The 8682-nt window shown below is 32.3% G+C and overlaps 1 non-coding gene across 1 annotated transcript; it reads right to left on the bottom strand.

The window, feature by feature from the left end:
* Positions 1–8308: 8308 nt before the first annotated feature.
* Positions 8309–8447, bottom strand: LOC145018907 (small nucleolar RNA snoR143). Its single transcript, XR_013667268.1, has one exon. It is a non-coding gene; the product is annotated as a small nucleolar RNA snoR143 (small nucleolar RNA).
* Positions 8448–8682: the final 235 nt, after the last annotated feature.

Genomic DNA, 8682 nt, shown 5'->3' on the forward strand with positions numbered 1-8682 from the left:
TATCTATATGTAAGATGAAAGTGACTATACACTCACACATATAAACAACTTTATATTATGTACATAATACGTATTTCGTATAAAATACTTCATAATTATGCATTAGAAGAAAGTAACTACACACTCACTTTATCAGAAGATGATCGGAGAGCACTACGGCTTGTAGAAGTAGTATTCTTCGGTAGATCTGGAAGATCTTCACAAAAACCGGACTCCTCGCGGGCAGAGCTTCGGCTCGGGAATTGCACTTCTCGGGATCTTCGGGGCCTCGGGACTTGCTTCGGGGCTTGGGAATGATACCAGGGCTTCGGGATATTTCTTGCACGAAAAACGATGCAAAAACGCAAGAAAACGGGAAGAAATGAGCAAACTACTCGACTGCCCTCGACACCCTTTTATAGGGGATGGAAGGCCGATTTACGTGGGGCGTAATCTTAGGTTACGCGGGGCGTAACCTGGATAAGCCCGGTGACTCCCCCCTTGGATAATATCGAAAACTTATATTTAAATAAAATATCGAAAATATTTAATAAACTTCAAAAATTCATATCTTCCTCATACGAACTCCGTTTTCGATGTTCTTTATATCCACACGTAGGTGAGACTATGATCTACAACTTTCGTTTAGACTCTGTCGGCTAATTTTGACTTTATTTTTATTATTTATTTTTAGTAGGTCGGGACAGGAAAACTCCGTTATAAAATCATAACTTCTTCATCCGACGTCCGTTTTCGCCTATCTTTTTGTCATTTTACTACAATTAATGAGATCTTCAATTCTCATTTAGATTGTTTCGGATAAAAACCGCTCGGTCTCAAATCGAGCATTCGGGTTGCGTATTGCTAAGTCGAAACTTCGAAAAATCATAACTTCCTCATACGAAGTCAGATTTGGGCGTTCTTTTTATGCACGCTCATGGTTTAACGTATTCTACTACTTTCATTTAGATTGCTAAGGCTAAATATTGCTCTAACGTAAATTCACTTTTTACGTCGCGTTGTATCGTGTCGGTTCTGTCGCAAAACTTCGACAGGTCATAACTTCTTCGTTATAACTCGGATTTCGGCGTACTTTATATGTACGGAATCCTTGTAACATATACTACAACTTAGTTAATATTATTCATTATAAATAATATTTCATCAAAAAATTCATTTTTGACGCCTATTGTCTCTAAATTGACTAGCCCTAATCTACGGGCGTTACAATAACGTCAACGGTCAACTTAGTCAAATTCAACGTCAAATTGTGACCATCCTATGTCACGTCGTGACTTTTGGTCAGAAGGCCAAAATCTTCATTAAGTGCTTAATCTCTTCAGACTAGGCCCATAACCTCAGATTTAGTCCATAAATAGCTTCATAATAGATAAAGTTTCCAACTTTATCCATCAGGATGGTCCAGACAACCAAGATTTAGACTTTAAGTCTCAAAGGGACCCAAAATGCATCTTTATCAACTTAATCCATTAAGTCCAAGTCAACAACCTTCATATCTGAATCAACATGATGTATAAATATATAAAGTTTCCAACTTTATCCATAATAATGTCTCAATCTTTCATGATTTAAACTTTAATACACCAAAATGGCCTAAATTACCAAGATAACTTGCATGGATGAAAGGGAAGGCAAGAGATCAAAACTTTCCTAGTCCACGAGGTCCAAGAAAACATTCTAAACTGATCAAAAGGTGTTGGAGTCTAGATCTGAAACATACAATGTTCTTGGGACCTAGGAGAGTAATAAAGTTGCAAACTTTATTCCCAACTCTCACTCAAAACTCATTAAAATGGACCAAAACACCAAATACACTTAGATCCAAAGATGAAATGCAATAAATCTTGGAGCTTTATAACTTACAAAAGTCTAAAAGGTAGATGAAAGTTAAGATCTTTAATTGTCAAGCTTCAAGGATCAACCTTGCATGAAAACATTGCTCCAAAACCACCAAAAACTCAAAAAAAAAAAAAAAAAAAAAAAAGGATGAGAGAGGAAAAGGTAAGCTCAAATCTTGAAAATGGAGGCTAAGGTTTCTCCCAAGAGGTTCTAGATATGATGGAGGCTAAATACCCCAAAACATAAATCCTTACCTTTAAATACCTTGAAAACCCTAAAAAAATTGTGAGCTTTGGGTTGCACAGTTTCTCACGTCGTGAGAATACATTCTCACCACGTGAGGACTCTCAAATCGTGAGAATTACTTTTCATTTTGTGAGAACATATTTTCACCAAATTTTATTCCAACTCCAAACAATCATAACTTCTTCATTTCAACTCCATTTTTTGCGTTTTTTATATACACGGAAAGGTATTAAGGTGCCCCACCACTCTATCTAATTACATTTTACTTAAAACACATTGAACTAAAATATTTAATTCATGAAAAAGGTATGAAACATCACTTTTCCTGTTTTAGTCTTTTACTTCAAGACACAAACCAAGGGCGTAGATCACATAACCAATATTATCAACATCCAATAGGGTCTAAACCATATTTCCTTGAAGCCCAAGGCCTTTACTTGATGTATTTATTGTCCACAATCTTGAAATAAGAAACTTCTCGAAACAGGATGTTACAATGAAGATCAATTTGGAATAAAAAAATGAGTGTCAAAATAAATAAATAAAAATGAAAACTTAGTGTCAGAATTGAAAAAAGTGAAAACTTAATGTCTTTTATGTAAATATTTTTCAGTTATCACACGTCAGCATATCATTTCATGTCGAAAATCCACATCATCTAAACTTACACATCATCATGTCAAGTCAACAGACAACCGGGTTGATCGATCAAGTAATAAGAATTGTAACAAATTAAAAAACATAGTGTCCAACTTGAGACAATAAATAATACAGTATCAAAATCGAGTTTGTGTGTAAACTTAGTGACTTCTCTGGAATTTACCCTAAATGTTAATCAACTTTATACATATTTCCTCATCATAACCATCATTTTTTTATATACTATTAATTATCTTCAAGATTTAAAAAAGTTCATCATGGCTTCATCATGGTTGTACTTGACGCCAGGTTTTAAAAAAAAATAGTCTTTAGTCATATATGTATATAAAAATGAATAATAGTAATAGTAGTGTATATATATATATATATATATATAATTATTAATTATATAAAAAATGTTGCCTCAAGTCACGTGTTACAAACAACGTGGCTTGCCATGGTTCGTAAAAGCTTGGAGTTTGACATTACCGTCAAGTCACGTTTAACGTTTGTAACGTCCTAATTTTCTCAATAAAATTTTCAGTTTTTAAAATAAGATAATAGTCATTTTTAATAAATCAACCATCCATGAAACCATTGTTTCAAAACATAAACCCATATGAACATTATAATATCATAAACATCATGGAATCTCTAACATAGAAGTTGATGATGAATGTATACAATCATGCATTCGCCTTCCCACAGTCCTCAGAAGTACCTGAAACATTTAATCCACAATTGTAAGTCGAAGCTTAATAAGTTCCCGAAAATATCATACAACATATAATACATGCAAGCATACAACATTGGCCATCATCCCAAGGCTCCTCTGCCCTCCTCGGCCCTTAGTATAAAGTTGGTCCTCCTTTGGCCTTCAGCATAAAGTTCGTTCCCCCAAGTATCTTGACCTTTAGCACAAAGTTGGAATGTCCTCAACTCGCTACAATACATGTCGACATATATACAATAATTCAATATTAGACAATCAACAGTTTAGAAACATAGGTAACTGTCTAAACTAGTATACTTGTCTAGCATCTCACTATAGTATAACATTATCCTAACACACAAGGATACATATTTTAGTGTAAAGTATAGTGACAAATCTCACATCGTAAACAAAACTAGATGTCTCTACAAGTCGCTAAAAATGTGAAGGCTGATCTCACAAACCAGCTAAACATTAATAACAGGTCAACCTCAACTATGACCTAAAACCCTAAAGTTTGATCCAATGTCAAACTTGGTCCAAAAAGTCAAAAGGTCAACATTTTGGTCAAAGGGCGCACCACGCTTTCTTCTGGGCGCCCGACGCTCACAAAAGGACAAAAAAAATGGGATTTTAGGCTAAAACAAGTGACTTAGTTGACTTAGAAAGCACATTGCGCGTGAGATTAACATGTTACGCTTAGGCCTTTTTCTTAGTGTTTTTTGACTTGATCCATTAAGTCACAACCCTATTTTCAAAATCGGAACTCTAACGAAGTCTAAATTTTTAAAGTTTCTACTTTATCCATTAAGAAATATTGGTATTCCAAATACCCAAAAACATTCCTAAGACTTGCATGGCGTGAATAGAAGGCTAAAGGTCCAAACTTTATTAGTCTATAAGGCTCCAAAAACAATATGAAGTGCTTACATGGTGTTGGAGTTTATTCAACTTCAAAATCACCCACAAAAGGGACAAAAGATGCATAAAGTGACATAAGACAAGATCTAGCAAACAACAAGGAAAGCTTGATACTTTATGCTCACAAAGTTCCAAGGAATGTGCAAACGTTTTGGATCTACACTTGCTCTTCACTTCAATGCACCAAGGAGGATCTTATTCTTCAAGCTTTAAGCATAAACCAAGGAAAAATGAGCTTCCAATGTGATAAAATGCTCAAAAAAAAAAGAGAAAAGGGGGCTAGCGTTTATGGAGGATCTTTCTAGGGACGAAGGAGGTCGCAAATGATCCAACCCTAGAGAGTTAAGGGTCTTTAAATAGCCTTAAAGCCCTAAAAAATCGTTCAACTTGTGGGTCGGAGCACACCACGCTCATTTGGAATACAAAAGTTGAGATCTTTTTTCCGATTAATTCCAGATTTTAGTTTTTCAGATTTCAACGAATTATTCAAATTAAAACCAAACTTAAATTACATACCAGGAATAAGGATATCATAACACCATGATTATATTTATCGGTTTATTACACGATAAAAAGATCAACACCAAAACATTCATTTTTTAATTAGTCGCCCGTCTATACACAATTAATACAACTCACTAATATACTCATATTTCAATTCATTGACCTTCATGGACAAATGATCCGGAAAGATAACCACAATACTAACCATTTACGGACTTTTGTGGACTCCTTCACTTCCAAAAGATAATCAGAATTCTAACCATGTGAGGACTTTTGTGGACTCCTTTACTAATATGGCATTTGCTTCTTATAGGGTATTCGTGAAAAAATTATATAGGGAATTTGAGTAACTAACCATTATAAATGAGGTATTTGAAAAAAATAACCTTATCTTTTACGTTTTTGAAAACTCACCGCTTTCTTCATATTCTAAAGCTTTTTTGAAAAAAATCAAATAAAGTTTTTTATTTTATTTTACGATTCTAAATGTTACATTTGCAAATGTTTAATATGATTTTTTAACCTTTTGCTAAATTTAAATAAAAAATGAATTTTTTTTCTCGAAATTTCAGAGTTGTTCTTAAAAATCCAGAGGTTTTTTTTTTTTTCGAATCCAAAATGCTATTACGTAATTAGTTTAAAAAATAAATTAGGTTATTTTAAAATACACATTAAAAGAAAATGATTATATTTCTCAATTATATCCCTTACAATTACCAACACGGTGATATTACGTCATACAATTATATCCCTAACATTTACCAACACAGTGATATTAAATCATACATTTATCTATTGTTTATAAGCAACGTACCCACAACAAATAACTGAAGTCGCGACTTGTCTTATCGGTACTTAGGCTTTAAGGAGTAGGAGATGCTAAAGAGTTTGCCAAGCTTGGATTATAAGTCACGTGCCAACAATAAGTAACTGAAGTCGTGACTTGTCTTATCGGTACTAGACTTTAGGGAGTAGGAGACGCTAAAGAGCTTGCCAAGCTTGGTTTATAAGCAACGTGCCCACAATAAATAACTGAAATCGCGACTTGTCATATCGGTACTTAAGCTTTAGGGAGTAGGAGACGCTAAAGAGCTTGCCAAGCTTGGTTTATAAGCAACATGCCCACAATAAATAACTGAAGTCGCAACTTATCTTATCGATACTTAGGTTTTAGGGAGTAGGAGACGCTAAAGAGTTTGTCAAGCTTGCTAGCACACACCAAACACCGCCCCCTGCATTACGCTAGAGAATGGTCGCTATGGTTGTAACAAATGAAAAGAGATAGGAGATAAATTGTGAAAGGGGTGTTCTAATGTTGATTTTTTTTTTAATTTTTCCCCTCTCAAATCAATCCTATTAAATTGTATCACTAGTACTTATGAAATACTAGTTAGTGAGGTGTCATAAAAAAGATGATATGGCAGAAAAATAATGATATAGTATTATGATAAAAATGTTACCACTCTTATCAACCTTATTTTGTATAGATAATGAAGTTAATTTAAGTATGATTTTTGCTAACCAACTCAATCATTTAACACTTTTCTCCGCTTATTTTATTTTTTTGTATCTAAAACTATATATGTATTTTTTTTTCACATCTATATTTTCTTATTAAATATTTTTAATAATCTTCAAATATGCAACAATCAATTTTTTTTGGGGAGTTTTTTAATTAGTTATTAGCTTTAGAAGATGTTTGGCAAAGAAAATCATTAGCATTTTGTAACTTTTAATTGCTTATAAGATGACAAGTCATAAAGATCAAAATTTTACCTGAAAATCCAAAACGAACCGAACTAAATGAGACCCAAATAAGCAAATTCAATTCGGGTTTTGGATATCTATATTACTATTATTCAATTCTCGGGTTCATCGATCCAAGTTACCCAAATAAAAGCTTATTCGGTTTAAAGTACCCAAACAAGGATTCTTTGTCTCCTTTCTCTCATTGATAGAAATCAAAATCACAATTCACATAAAAGCTATCTTATATATTACCAAACTCAAAAACATTTTTCTTTCCTTTCATCTTGTTTTAGACTATCAAAAATCAACCGTAATTATTTAGGATTTACAAATTCCGACTAAACAAATGTTATTATTTTTATATGTTGTAATGTTATATTGATCTTTAATTGTTTTATGTTTATATATATATAAGAGTAGATTGTTATTCTATTATTTGGGTTATTCAAGTTATTCTATTATTTGGGTTATTCAAGTTATAAAATCATAATGGTTAATTCAATTTTTTTCAATTATATTAAATCCTTAATCATCTTGAAAATTTAATTCAAATTAATGGGATAATAACCAAACCAAACAAACTAATAAACAAAACGATCACCCTTATTTAGTTTTAGTTTTCAGGTTATTATCCCTAGACAGAAATATATAGATTTAAATTTATTGCAAATATGACCAGTATAAAATATTTCTATCGTTACATCAACTTTAACTTATGCTAATAATCCTAAATAACCTTAGTCAAACATCGTAATTAACTAATATTACATTTAATTTGATATAAATTGATTCCCTATATTAAAAATAATCCGCTATCTATCAAAGGGTGTTTGGATAAGATTTTTAACTCTGCTTATAGAGTATTTGTGATGAGAATAAACAATAGGAATGGAAAGGAATGCTTATTAAAATTAACTTATTTAGACTAATAAGCTAAATTTTATCCAAACATTTAAATTATCTTATTGTGAAAATAAACAATACGCAACTTTTTTTCCTATCCAAACACCCCCAAGCCTTAATACCCAAAGTTCAATCAAAATAGCAATATTCATGTACTATTTTTGTAAGACGTAAATACGTACGTTTTACAATTCTTGAAATATTTTAGTAAGACACAATAGACGTTTTACATTTACCCTCATGTAGAGATTCTAATAATTTCTTAAACGCTTCAAGTTTAGCAATAAACTTTTTTATAACTGTTTAGAAAAGTGGGGTCTTTTCTTAGTGCTGTGTCCTTAGTCTTAAACTATTTAATCATTACGTTATTAAAATAAAAAAAAATAACCGATTTTTTTCCTTCAAGTATGAAGAAGAAATTGGACGAAGGTTAGCGTTTTGTCCTCAGTAAAGTAATTCTACACTGTTTCAAACCAACATATGTAGCACCACTAGTTTACATAGAAACGGACACAACACTTAAAGCAAATTGTTAAAAAAAACCTACTACTGATAAACACGTACCGAAAAATTTTACAGCTAATTACACATCAAACAAATTGAAGCCAGAAATCGTTTTCAAAATTTGACAGATGCAATGTTCTATATTCTCATGATTAACTAATCGATAATCCAGAAAGCTACCCATGACTGATATAAGATTAGCTGCACATATATCGATCTAATCCAATAAGAAAGTATCATACTGTTCTAACAAGAATAATCAGATCCTAAACTATAATCCTTCTAAATTAGTTATGTGAGATAGATATTAGTAGACAAACAGATGGGAAAACTGTTCATCTGTGGAAACCATCCCTACGGTTGTCTGGCCGCTGCCTGATATTCAACAAAATGAAAACTTCAACACCAATCGATTACTCGATTGATGAAAGAAACTCAACATCTCGAGAAAATCAGGCTTTTCATATGCGCATCGTTGTTTATAGATAGAGAAAAAAAGATTAAAAATCTCTCTCTACCCACAATCGAATACAACAAATGCAATTAAAAAATGAAACGAACATAAAAAAAACAAGAGAGAGGGCTCATATCAAGTGTAGTTTTAGAGATCTCTGTCATCGCGAAGAATTTAACGAGAAAAAAACCAAAAACATTAAATCAATGAG

The sequence above is a fragment of the Lactuca saligna genome, chromosome 9 (genome assembly GCF_052625555.1).
Source record: "Lactuca saligna cultivar CGN05327 chromosome 9, ASM5262555v1, whole genome shotgun sequence".
Classification (NCBI taxonomy): Eukaryota; Viridiplantae; Streptophyta; class Magnoliopsida; order Asterales; family Asteraceae; genus Lactuca; species Lactuca saligna.